We start from the raw sequence: 14172 nt of genomic DNA on the forward strand, positions 1-14172 counted from the left end.
GTACTACAATGACCTCCCTGTTATAGTCAAAAGGACTTTACTGCCACAATAATATTGGTACAATCCAAGTTGCAATTATAAAGTTCATTGCTGGCCAGTTTCCAAGTGTACACAATATTAAAAAACCACAGACTAAACAGAAATGACCATAAAAAAATTACAGAACTATAAAACAAGTACCTAAATATTTATTTATATTTACTGATATGAACTCACCTTTATACTGCATGTAGCTGCGTTATTCAACCCAAGAATTCATCCTTTCTCCCAGCTCTCCTTATGTGGAGAATTTTTTGTAAATCAGTATTATAAAGATCTTATACGTCAAACCTAGAGATTTAACTTAGCCTCACCACTTCTTGGAGTTACTCCATGTAAACACCTCACTTTTGGAAATACTCTTTCATCTCCTCCTGGGCTTCTCATAATCTGATACACACACAGTCACGTGCACACCCCTGAAGATAGTTCCATATTTCATTTTCTCTTAAAATATAGATCCTGTGATTTTCTACTTCCAGAATAACACAGTGTCTAGCAATTTCCCCACAACAGCTGAACTGCAACAATTTCCTCCCTGTTAAAAATACAAGAACATAAGAAATAAGAACAGGAGAAGACCCTATGGCCCATTGAGCCTACACTACCATTGTTGTAGGATCATGGCCGATATTGGGATTCTACTGCATGTTCCCGCCAACTCCCCGTTCCCTGAGAAACCAAACATTTGTCTATCTCAGCCTTAAATATATTCAATGATGATGTCTCCAAAACCCTCTGGCGTTGAAAAATGCCAAGGATTCATAATCCTTTGAGTGAAGAAATTTCTCTTCACCTCACTCCTAAATGATCAGCCCTGACACTGTGCCCCCATGTTCAAGATTCCCCAGCCAGGGGAAACAATGTCTCAGTATTTGTCAGGTAATTAGCCATAATCCACAAGGGACCATAGGCATTTCTCTCTGTTCGAGAGAGAGAGGCAAGTGGTTATATACCTTGAGGGATACCGCTCCATATCAAGTATGGGGCAAGGAGGTAGCCTTCATGAACTACTACAGCTGGTACAGGCATCATTCTGCACCACACTTTAACCACACATCTAGCCTGTCAAGCCACTTCATAATCTTGAATGTTTCAATGAGATCACCTCCTATTCTTCTGCATTCCAGAGAATATAGACTCAATATACTTAGCTTATCATAGTTGTCCTATTCTATCATTCCAGGGACCAATCTAGTGAAACTTCATTGTCCCACCTCCAATGCAAATATATCCTTTCTTAAATATGGAGACCAAAATTGCACACCATATTCCAGCTGTAGTCTTACCGAGATGCCGTAAAATTGTAGCAGGACTTTTTTATTCTCGTATTCCAATCCCTTGCAAAAAAGGCCAACATACCATTTGCTTAACTAATTGCTTGCTGCCCCTGCATGCTAAATTTATGTGTTCCCTTCTAATGATTACACCCAAGTCTCTCTGAACATTAATGTTTACAAGTTTCACACCTTTTAAAAAATATTCTGCTTTTCTATTCTTATGGCCAAAGTGAATAATCTCCCACTTGCCCACATTATAATTCAGGTACTGAGTAGCAAATTCAGGTGTTTTCACAACAATTCAGCTGCCACAATTAAATAATGCTTGAGGTATTAGTGTTAGAGTGATGGTTATATCAGATAATGGAAGTAACTAGGGGTAACAAACTTCATTTCAGAATGCAATATTTAATACCTTATCCTGCTCCTATCTATTTCTTTTTCTTTCCCTTAAGAAACTGATCAGAAAGCTGCAATGACAACTTTGAGCTGTAGTATAGAATATACACCCACAATCCCAGCTGGGAAAGAACCTGTGGTGGCTAGAGGCCCACAAAGCAGAACACATGAAAAATAAATGCTACAGCTAACCCCATAACAGTGCTGCAAAGTAAATGGGACAATACCTCTGGAGACATGTAGATCCATTGGATGAGGAGGTTTTAATCACAACCTGACATGGCATTGCCAGTAAACATGTTGGGTTCCTCCAGCATGGAACAGAAATCCAACCCTGTATACATTTAAGAACTTTATCCTTATTACCATTTCTTATTTTTAAACTGGTCTTTTCTGCTGAACAATGACAATTAAGATAGTTGACTCTCTGTCCAGAAATTATCCCAAGTGGCCTTCAGAGCAAAAGAATTCTCTTCTCAGTTTCAGGAATGTCACACCTCGTTATGCATAAGGAGCTTCTAACAGTCTACCTGGGACTGTACAGAACAATTCCAAAGGGAGCTACAGGAATGCCATTTGCATTTGATAAGGCAACCATGCGAGCAGAGTCCATGGGTCTGTTGAGACAATGGCTTCCCAAATGCCAGATCATCAACATGAAAAGCACCCCCTATCAACCCAGAATGGATGAGACATTATCAGTCCTGGAAACAAAGCCAAATTCCAGATGCTGGATAAGCATGCTTTGTTGAAGTCACTGTAGAGAAGAAAGGCCACATGACCCAAGACTCTGACCTTTTGAGCAGTTTAACATTAACTTTCTGACTTGTACAGCCAGTCTGCTGTTTAACATCCAACTGACAGGCCACACAGAAGCAAGCTCTGTTCAGGTTGGATCATTGGCCCATCTAACCTGACTACTGGGAGATTTTATATCCTTACCTACAGAACTGACACTATCTCTACGTGCCCACTTCATCTTGTGGCATCAATCCCACCTGTAAAAGCAAACCTTACAATGCTGGTCTCCAGGCAGCTAAAATTTGAATGCCTATGTGAAAGGCTTCCTCATTGGACTCTTGCCTTTGGGGCTCTGGAACTGACATGAACCAATATTCAGTTTTTCTATGGTCTTTATGATGTAAACCTCCTTTCCTTGACCTCTCCCTTGATTGTCTGAATGCAAAAACAAGCTATTCACATCAATAGCTACCACAGAACCTAAATAATGTCAAAAGAAATGACTACCAATAATGCTTTTACCTTGATTAAGTAGCTTTTTGTTGTTTTGGAGCCAGGATCTGATCTTCTTTGGATCCCATAAAGGAAGAGGTTGTTCCACTCATGTTCACAATTTGATGTGGGGAATAAGAGAATTCAGCAAAGTGAGGGAAATGCTGTTCTGGTCTTTAAGACCAGGAGCTGTGTGAGAGAGGGAGTGACAGAGAGCGAGACCTGACAGCCGAAGTCTCAAGGATTTATTAGATGATAAGGTAGGTGATCAGTTGGTTAGTTTTACATTTTTCTTTCACTAGACTGTAGTCATAGTTTGAACTAGGACTGGGCAGATAAAAGTACTGTATTAAATTTAGAGCTAAACTAGTTAAACTACTTATTATAACTACAAATAATCCATGAATGTATTTCTAAACTTGCGCCCCTAATCATTTAAACAAAATACAATAGAGATGGCAAGACAGGTGATGTGTTGCAGCTTTAGCATGTGGGTGCTGGTCGACACCTGTGTGTTCCATAGCAACCACATCTGCAGTTGTGTCTGCAACTCGCAGAGCATTAGCTCAGAGTTGATGAGCTGCAGTCTGAACTTCAGACACTGAGATGCATCAGGGCAAGAGAAAGTTCCTTGGACAATTTGTTCCAGGAGGCAATCACACTCTTAGATTTATGTATTTCAAATTTGGTCTGTAGTCAGGCACAGGAGAGTGTGACTTGGAGTGAAGCAAATATGGGGATCTAGAAGGTAGTACTGGAAGAGCATCAGCTCTTGCACTTGTCCAATAGGTCCAAGGTTCTTGCAGCCTGTGTGGACGAGAGCAAGAACTGCAAGGAGGATGAACAAACTGACTACAGCACTGTGGTAAAGGGGACCATTCAAAATTGGGGGAGTAAAAAGGAATGTATTGTAGTATGGGACATACACTGTTCTCTGCAGCAAACAGCATGAATCCCAAAGACTAGTGTTACCTGTCCAGTGACAGGGCATCTCCTTGAGGCTGGACAGGAATTTGGAGAGGGAGGGGAAGGATCCAGTTGTTGTGGTCCATGTGGGTATCAACAACATAACTAGGACTAAGGAAAATCTTCTGCTCAGGGAGTATGAGCATCTAGGGGATAAATAAAAAAGCAGAACCATAAAGACAATCATGTCTGGATTATTGCATAAGCCACAAGTAAATTGGCATAGGGTAAACAAGCTCAGAGATTTGAATGCATTCCTCAAAGATTGACATAGGAGAAATGGATTGCAGTTCATGGGTTCTGCTGAGGTGGGCTTCACTTGAACCACACTGGGACCAGTATCCTGCCAAATCAAATAACTTGACCTATAGAGAGGGCTCTAACCTATTTTTTCTGAGGTGGGGAGGGTTCATGTGAAGGGAGGTTTAGAAGGTTCACAGGAAAGGACAAGGCAATAGCACAGGGTAACGATGCCGGTAATGATAACCGGGAGCACAGGGTAGCGATGTGTGTGATAGGAAAGGACAGAGTGTACAAATGTAAGAGTGCACCAGCAAATAGGCTAAGAGTTGGGAAAAAATGGTAGGAACACAGGATTAAATGCTCTTTATCTGAGTGGACACAGCATTCATAACAGGCTGGATGAATTGATAACACAAACAGAAATAAATGGTAATAATATGATAGCCATTACAGAGACATGAGGCAGGATTTCCCAGTTGGCATGCGGGATAATGTCAGGCAGAACTCCCGACGTCACCCTGCGTCATTTCAATTTTCAGGTCGGTGGGGGTGCAGCTGAAGCAGCTGTGCACTTGCAGACCTCTCAATGGCCAATTGAGGCCATTTAAAAACTAATTGCAGTAGTTAAAGGATCTGCCTGTCCAATCTTAAGGGTGGCAGGCAGGCCAGGAGCCCTGGCGGGCTTCAGAGAAAGCACGAAACCTCATGGGCAGGATGAGGTTTCATGTAGGTTTTTAAAAAGGTTTAACTAAAAGTGCTGGACAGTGTCACATGAGGGGACATGTCAGGGAAATTTTATTTTTCTATTTTTAACTTTTTTAAATTTGGCACCGATCTCCCTGAGGCAGCACTTAGCCTCAGGGAGATGAGTGCGCTCTTTTGTGCGCATGCGTGAAAGAGTGCACCCTCGGCTTAGGGATTCCCCCCCTCCCCCCCCGCCCACACAGGGAGCGCGTCGTGCTTCCTGGCGGACATCACGCTGGGTGGGCCTTAATTGGCCCTCCCACGTAAAATGGCAGCGCACCCCTAATCGGGGGCACCGATCAGAGGCATGCCTGCATGTGCCCTCCCCTGAACTTCCCCATCCTCCACCCCCCCCACCCCCCCGCCGAGGTTACAAGGTGACCAAGGATGGGATATGAATATTCAAGGGTATTTGACATTTCAGAAGGACAGGAAGAAAAGAAAAGGAGGTGAGGTAGTCTGGTGATAAAGATGAGATCAGTAGAGTTGTGAGAAATAATCATGACTTAGAAGATCAACATATAGAATCAGTTTGGATGGAGATAAGAGATAACAAAGGAAAAAAGTCACAGGTGGGAGTGATTTATTGGCCCCCTAATAGTAGCTGCACTGTGAAACAGGGTGTAAATTAAGAAATATTGGGCACTTGTAAGTAAGGTGCTGCAATGATCATGGACAATTTTAATCTTCATATAGATTGGACAAGGCAAATTTACAAAGGTAGCTTTGAGGATGAGTTCAGAGAATGTATTTTGGACAGTTTCTTAGAACAGTATGTTTTGGAACCAATGTGGGAACAAACTATTTTAGGTTTGGTAATGTGTAATGAGACAGGATTAATTAATGACCTCATAGTAAGGGATCTTCTAGGTAAGAGTGATCATAACATGATAGAATTTCACATTCAGATTGAAAATGAGAAACCTGGGTCTGCAACATTTAAGGAGATATTTCATAACTTTCAACAAAGATATATTCCATTGAGTAAGAAAGACTCAACGAGAAGGATGAACCATCTTGACTAACTAAAGAAGTTAAAAAATGGTATCAAATTGAAAGAGAAGGGTTACACCTTCGATGAAGATTAGTGGCAGGCCAGAAGATTGGGAAACTTTTAAAACCCAGCAAGGATAACTGAAAAAAGGGGGAAAATTAGAATATGAGAGTAAACTGGCAAGAAATATAAAAACAGAATTTCTACAGGTTTATAAAAAGAGAGAGGGTAGCTAAAGTAAACATTGGCCCCTTAGAGGATGAGACTGGGGAATTAATAATGGGGAAGAGGGAAATGGCAGAGACTTTGAACAAGTATTTTTTATCCATCTCCTCATTGGAAGACACTAAAAGCATCTCGAGGATAGTGGAAAATCAAGGAGAAAAAGGGAGGAAGGAACTTAAAACAATCACTAGAGAAAAAGTACTCAGAAAGCTAATGGGACTAAAGATGACAAGCCCCCTAAATGTGATGGCCTGCACTAGAGGGTCTTAAAGGAAGTAGCTGCAGAGATAGTGAACGCATTGGTTATAATCTTCGAAAATCCCAAGATTCTGGAAAAGTTCCAGTGGATTGGAAAACCACAAATGTAGCACCACAGAAAGCATGAATCCAAAGGCCAGTTAGCCTCCCATCTGTCATCGAGAAAATGCTGGAATCTATTATTAAGGAGGTAGCAGCAGGACATTTAGAAAATTATAATACAATCAGACAGAATCAACAAGGCTTTGTGAAAGAGAAATCATGTTTAATAAATTTATTAGAGTTCTGTGAGGATGTTAGAAGCAGAGTGAATAAAGGCGAACCAGTAGATGTAGCATACTTGAATTTCCAGAAGGCATTTGATAAGGTTTCACATAAAAGGTTACTACACAAGATAAAAGCTCATGATGTTGGAAGCACTACCGTGGACGTGGGTGTATAAGTCAACCTTTGAAGCCTCAAAAAAATCCATCCAAAAATGGGGTCCATTTATACACTGAGGATAAAAGTGAACTGCCAGTAGTGGGTTCTGGGTAATCATTTTGAAATGTCATCGGCATCCAAGACAAAGAATGGGCACGTATATGAAGTTCGCACACATCTTCGCAACTCAAGTCTGTATCACCTGCTTGATCCCTTGCACCCAGTTATAAGGTACCAGTAAGTGAAACGTGCATTTGTGGGGTGAAAAATTGAGGCTGACTGCTAACGCGAGTATAGCATTTTATGGCTGAAGGGGCGGTGGGGGGGGGGGGGGTTCAACTTATACATCAAGTATATGCAAAAACATGAGTTTTTGGGTGGGAAGATTAGGTTGCCTTATACACTACGATTTATGGTATATTAGCTTGGATAGGAGATTAGCTAACTAATAGGAAAGAGAGAGTCAGGATAAATTGGTCATTTTCAGGTTGGCAAACAGTAACTAGTTGGGTGCCATGCAGATCAGTACTGGAGCCTCAACTATTTATGATCTATATTAATGACTTAGCTAATCTCCTATCCAAGCTAATATGCCATAAATCATTGTGTATAAGGCAACCTAATTTTCCCACCCAAAAAATCATGTTTTTGCATATGTAATGTAACCAAATTTGCTAACAGTACGATGAAAGTACTAAGTCTGCAAAGGAATATAGGTAGGTTAAGTGAGTGAACTAAAATTTGGCTGATGGATTATAATATGGGAAAAAGTGAAGTTGTCCACTTTGGTAGGAAGAATAGAAAGCATAATATTAGTTAATTGGAGAGAGAATACAGAATGTTGCAATACATAGGGATCGGGGATGTTCTTGTTCATGAAAGTTAGCATACAGACACACCAAGTAATTAGGAAGGCAAATGGGGTCTTGGACTTTATTTCAAGGGGTTGGAGTATAAATGTAGGGAGGTCTTGCTACAACTGCACAGGGCATTGATGACACCACACCTGGAGTACTGTATACAGTTTTGGTCTCCTTATTTAAGGGGTGATTTACTTGTAATGATAGCAGTTCAGAGGTGGGTTCACTAGGTTGATTCTTGTGATGAAGGAGTTTGTCTTATGTAGTAGGGTTGAGCATATTGGGCCAATACTCATTGATAATTAGAAGAATGAGAGGTAGTCTTATTGAAACATAAGATTCTGAGGGGTTCTGACAGGGTAGATGTTGAGAAGATGTTTCCCCTCGCAGAACTGGAGGCATAATTTCAGAATAAGGGAGGTTTAAGATGTAGACAAGGAGGAATTTCTTCTCTCTGAGGGTCAGGAATTTCTGGAATTCTCTAACCCAGAGAGCTGTAAAGGCTGATTCATTGAATGTTTTCAAGGCTGAGTTAGACAGAATTTTGATCTACAAGGGAGTCAAGGGTTATGGGGGCGCAGGCAGGTAAAGTGGAGTTATGGCCACAATCAGGTCAGCCATAATCTTATTGAATGGTGGCTGACCAAGCTGGGGGGGGGTGGAAGGGGGGGGTGAATGGCCTATGCCCGCTCTTTTTTCTTATGTTCTTATGTAGATTTAAATCATCTGAAATGAAGAGTGATTTCTCATTAACCTTCGGATAATAATTATTTTGCATTAATCAAAATCAAAATTAAATTTGGATCAGTGAGATGACCAAGCAATGTAATATAGCTTTATCTGAAAGAAATGGAAACAGAGCCCCTTCAAATCCAAGAAAATCTGATTGAATCGGAAATGGAATGTATCTTCACAATTAATCAGATATCAGTTTTGGGCAAAGAATGGGAAAAAGTCAATTTATATTAAAAAAACTTGCTTGCATTTATAGTGCATCTTTCACAAGGGACATCCCAAAGCACAGTACAACCAATGAAATCTTTCTGAAATGTAGTCATTGCTCTAATACAGGAAAAATGGCAACCAATTTGTGCACAGCTGGGTCCCAGAAACAGCAATGCGATAAATGCCCAATCCATTTCTTCTTTAAGTTAAAAACAAAAAAACTGCGGATGCTGGAAATCCAAAACAAAAACAGAATTACCTGGAAAAACTCAGCAGGTCTGGCAGCATTGGCGGAGAAGAAAAGAGTTGACGTTTCGAGTCCTCATGACCCTTCGACAGAACTTGAGTTCGAGTCCAAGAAAGATTTGAAATATAAGCTGGTTTAAGGTGTGTGTGTGTGGGGGGGGGGGGTGTGGGGAGAGAGAGAGAGAGAGAGAGAGAGAGAAGTGGAGGGGGGGTGGTGTGGTTGTAGGCAAAAGCAGTGATAAAAGCAGATCATCAAAAGATGTCATAAACAACAGGACAAAAAACACATGGGTGTTAAAGTTGGTGATATTATCTAAACGAATTTGCTAATTAAGAATGGATGGTAGGGCACTCAAGGTATAGCTCTAGTGGGGGTGGGGGGAGCATAAAAGATTTAAAATATTTAAAAATAATGAAAATAGGTGGGAAAAGAAAATCTATATAACTTATTGGAAAAAAACAAAAGGAAGGGGGAAACAGAAAGGGGGTGGGGATGGAGGGGGGAGCTCAAGACCTAAAGTTGTTGAACTCAATATTCAGTCCGGAAGGCTGTAAGTGCCTAGTCGGAAGATGAGGTGTTGTTCCTCCAGTTTGCGTTGGGCTTCACTGGAACAATGCAGCAAGCCAAGGATAGACATATGGGCAAGAGAGCAGGGTGGAGTGTTAAAATGGCAAGCGACAGGGAGGTTTGGGTCATTCTTGCGGACAGATCGCAGGTGTTCTGCAAAGCGGTCGCCCAGTTTACGTTTGGTCTCTCCACATTGAGAGCAACGAATGCAGTAGACTAAGTTGGGGGAGATGCAAGTGAAATGCTGTTGTCGTCTGGCGCACTGACCTCTACCTCACGGAGGCTGAGCGTCAGCTCGCAGACACTTCCTCCTACCTCTCCCTGAACCATGACCCCACCACTGAACATCAAGCCATTGTTTCCAGGACTGTCACTGACCTCATCTCCTCTGGGGATCTTCCTCCCACAGCTTCCAACCTGAGAGTCGCCCAACCTCGGACGGCCCGCTTCTATCTCCTACCCAAAATCCACAAACAGAACTGCCCCGGTAGACCGATCATCTCAGCTTGCTCCTGCCCCACAGAACTCATTTCTCGTTATCTTGACTCCCTTCTCTCTCCCCTTGTCCAGTCCCTTCCCACCTACATCCGTGATTCCTCTGACACCTTACGTCACATCAACAATTTCCAGTTCCCTGGCCCCAACCGCTTCCTCTTCACCATGGACGTCCAATCCCTCCACACCTCCATCCCCCACCAGGATGGTCTGAGGGCCCTTAGCTTCTTCCTCTAACAGAGGCCCGAACAATCCCCATCCACCACTACTCTCCTCCGTCTGGCTGAACTTGTTCTCACACTGAACAAATTACTCCTTCAACTCCTCTCACTTCCTCCAAATAAAAGGTGTAGCTATGGGTACCCGCATGGGCCCCAGCTATGCCTGTCTCTTTATAGGGTATGCGGAACATTCCTTGTTCCAGTCCTACTCCGGCCCCCTTCCACAACCCTTTCTCCGGTACATCGATGATTACTTCGGTGCTGCTTCATGCTCGCGGCGGGACTTCGAAAAATTTATTAATTTTGCTTCCAATCTCCACCCCTGCATCATTTTCACGTGGTCCATCTCTGACACTTCCCTTACCTTCCTTGACCTCTCTGTCTCAATCTCTGGTGATAGACTGTCCACCAATATCCATTACAAACCCACCGACTCCCACAGCTACCTCGACTACAGTTCCTCACACCTCACTTCCTGTAAGGACTCCATCCCATTCTCTCAGTTCCTTCGCCTCCGTCGCATCTGTTCCGATGATGCTACCTTCAAAAACAGTTCCTCTGACATGTCCTCCTTCTTCCTTAACCGAGGTTTTCCACCCACGGTCGTTGACAGGGCCCTTGACTGTGTCCGGCCCATCTCCCGCGCATCCGCCCTCACGCCTTCTCCTCCCTCCCAGAAACATGACAGGGTCCCCCTTGTCCTCACTTATCACCCCACCAGCCTTCACATTCAAAGGATCATCCTCCGCCATTTCTGCCAACTCCAGCATGATGCCACCACCAAACACATCTTCCCTTCACCCCCCCATCGGCATTCCATAGGGATCGCTCCCTCCGGGACACCCTAGTCCACTCCTCCATCACCCCCTACTCCTCAACCCCCTCCTATGGCACCACCCCATGCCCACGCAAAAGATGCAACACCTGCCCCTTCACTTCCTCTCTCCTCACTGTCCAAGGGCCTAAACACTCTTTTCAAGTGAAGCAGCATTTCACTTGCATTTCCCCCAACTTAGTCTACTGCATTCGTTGCTCCCAATGTGGTCTCCTCTACGCTGGAGAGACCAAACGTAAACTGGGTGACCGCTTGGCAGAACACCTGCGGTCTGTCCGCAAGAATGACCCAAACCTCCCTGTCGCTTGCCATTTTAACACTCCACCCTGCTCTCTTGCCCACATGTCTGTCCTTGGCTTGCTGCATTGTTCCAGTGAAGCCCAACGCAAACTGGAGGAACAATACCTCATCTTCCGACTAGGCACTTTACAGCCTTCCGGACTGAATATTGAATTCAACAACTTTAGGTCTTGAGCTCCCCCCTCCATCCCCACCCCCTTTCTGTTTCCCCCTTCCTTTTGTTTTTTTCCAATAAATTATACAGATTTTCTTTTCCCACCTATTTCCAATATTTTTAAATATTTTAAATCTTTTATGCTCCCCCCACCCCCACTAGAGCTATACCTTGAGTGCCCTACCATCCATTCTTAATTAGCACATTCGTTTAGATAATATCACCAACTTTAATACCTATGTGTTCTTTTGTCCTGTTGTTTATGACATCTTTTGATGATCTGCTTCTATCACTGCTTTTGCCTACAACCACACCACCCCCTCCACTTCTCTCTCTCTCTCTCTCTCTCCCCCCGCCCCCCCCAACACCTTAAACCAGCTTATATTTCAACTCTTTCTTGGACTCGAACTCAAGTTCTGTCGAAGGGTCATGAGGACTCGAAACGTCAACTCTTTTCTTCTGCGCCGATGCTGCCAGACCTGCTGAGTTCTTCTTTAAGTTGTTGGTTGAGGGATAAATATATGGAAAACTGCTCCAAATTTTTTGGAATCGTGTCATGGGATCGTTTGCATCCACTAGAGTGCACATACAGGGCCTCGGCTTAATGTTTCATCAGAACCATGACTGATTCTCAGTATGGAGCTGAAGTGTCAAACTGGATATGTGCTCAAGTTTCTTGAGTGGGGTTTGAACCATAGCCTTCTGAGTAGGGTAAGTGTGCTACCACCAACAACAGCCTGCTACATTTTGAGCCTTGTTTAACAATTTATAGGTCACGAACCACTCAGGAGTTCCCTAGTCAAATGAAATTTATCAGGCAAATTAATGACAATGAAGTGTATGAAAAATAAAAATTGTCATGCAAATATGTATGGAGGACTAAGCACCACATCTATATGTAGAAGATATGCCGATTAGGTCTAGGCCTATCACATTATTTTTCCAGCATTCAAAATAAAAGCATGTGAACTCAATATCGTTTTGATTACATGCTGTCATAGGATGGGCATACTTTTGCCCACAAAATAAAGCGTGATTATACCCAATTTACTCTCCTCTATATCTTAGTCTCCACAGCTCCAGGAAGATTCGGCCGCCATAAAGTCAGAAATTGCTACCCAGAAACAACTGCAAAAGCACAAACTTACAGCAAACAATTATTCTGAGATTGTGGAATCCGCCCAAGAGCACACAACGGATGGGTCACACAGTACAGCATTCATTTGCCTCATCCGAACCCAACAGACATAAAAGCCTTTGGCTCTCCAGTGACTACAGCTGGGCTTAACAATTACAGGTTTTCACAAGTAGATATTCTGAGATCACGAATGCCATCGAAGAATATTTTCCACATACCCATATATAGCAAGCAGGAAGTTTTGGTGAGAGTATATGTGACGGGAATTCGAAGGTAAAAGTTTCAGCAATGTTGTCATAAGAATTGAAACTCCACAAATATCTTCAATAAGAAGCTGGAGAGAATGTGAGATTTTACTTTTCTAGAATATGTACCTTTCCCAGTCGCAATAACCTGACAGCAAATTCACGGCAGCTTCAACTTGCTATCCAATTTGCACGAACTTCCCTTCTTATTGTGGATGCTGAAGGCAGTTTCGTAGCCGGAAAGGTTGCACCCTTTCACTTGTGCCATCAGCTTTGATTGGGGGGCGGCGAGGGGGAAGTTTAAATGCTCAGCGGCTGTTAGCCGAGAAATGCCAGAACAGGATCAGAAAGGACACTAACCTCCGTCTCCACTTCCCACAAAGGGCGGGGGGGGGGGGGCGAAATGCAGCTACTCCCAGCTTTTAAACCGTGTAAGTTCAATACTTTCAAAAGCCAAGACTGAATGGTATTTCATAAAGGGTTCAGGCGTCGGGAGGGTGAGAGTGAGATCAGTCCGATACCAACAACGTCCCATCATAATTCTAAAGCTGCTCTGTTTCCAGTTCCTGGTACTTTATATTTGTATGAGAAAACTGGCACCAGATATAACACAGGAAGTCTGCTGGCGTTTGTGCAGAAAATAAGATAGTTCAGCACTTCCGGCAGCTAGGGCAAACACGTGTCTGACACTGGCTGATCTGCGTGTGTAGCTTCAGGCATTTCGCTTTTTTTCAGTTTACGGAATTCACAGTTTTAAAAATTTTATCTGTATAAGCTGGCAACAGATGGTAAGCGAAAAATTGAGCATGAATGGGTAGGACATAGTAGTTTTGCACCTTTTAGAAATAATGCCAGTCTGGCACTCTAACATAGTTCAGACAACCGACAGCAGGCACTTCAAAGCAATGGAGAAGTATCACCCGTGGTGCCTTCCTGGATCGTCCAAATCTGGTGGCAAGAGAGGCAATGTCCTCTCTCAAACCAACTTGCCTAGCATCAAGGCACTAATCACTCAAAACCAGCTGCACTGGGTGGGACACATCATTCACATGCCTGACACCAAACTCCCAAAGCAACTCAGAATTCGCAGCAGGAGACTCCCAGGAGGGGACAGCGGACATGCTTTAGGGATGTCCTAAAAGCATCCCTGAAGAGGTCAAACATCCCCTCTAACTCATGGGAATCTCTGACTTGAGACCGACCAAAATGGAGAAGGTTCATTTGGGAAGGCATCGAACATATGGAGAGAGTTCATCGGGAACACGCAGAGGCAAAATTGAGGCAGTGGAGAGAGCACAGAAACCTCCAAAGGACTTATCTATCCGACCCTTCAGGCCCCATTTGCACTGCATGTGGCAGAG

At 43.2% G+C, this 14172-nt stretch overlaps 1 protein-coding gene across 6 annotated transcripts in view; it reads right to left on the reverse strand.

The window, feature by feature from the left end:
- Window positions 1-13190, reverse strand: part of nod2 (nucleotide-binding oligomerization domain containing 2) — a 71911-nt gene extending 58721 nt beyond the window's left edge. For 4 of the 6 annotated variants that reach the window (XM_041192547.1, XM_041192548.1, XM_041192541.1 and 1 more), the window contains exon 1: window positions 12785-13174. The gene's annotated coding sequence lies outside the window, so the exon portion shown is untranslated. Of the gene's footprint in view, window positions 1-2981; window positions 3288-12784 lie in introns of those variants that run through there. The other 2 variants (XM_041192542.1, XM_041192544.1) reach the window with 2 other exon arrangements.
- Window positions 13191-14172: the final 982 nt, after the last annotated feature.

The sequence above is a fragment of the Carcharodon carcharias genome, chromosome 7 (assembly GCF_017639515.1).
Source record: "Carcharodon carcharias isolate sCarCar2 chromosome 7, sCarCar2.pri, whole genome shotgun sequence".
In the NCBI taxonomy this organism is placed as follows: Eukaryota; Metazoa; Chordata; class Chondrichthyes; order Lamniformes; family Lamnidae; genus Carcharodon; species Carcharodon carcharias.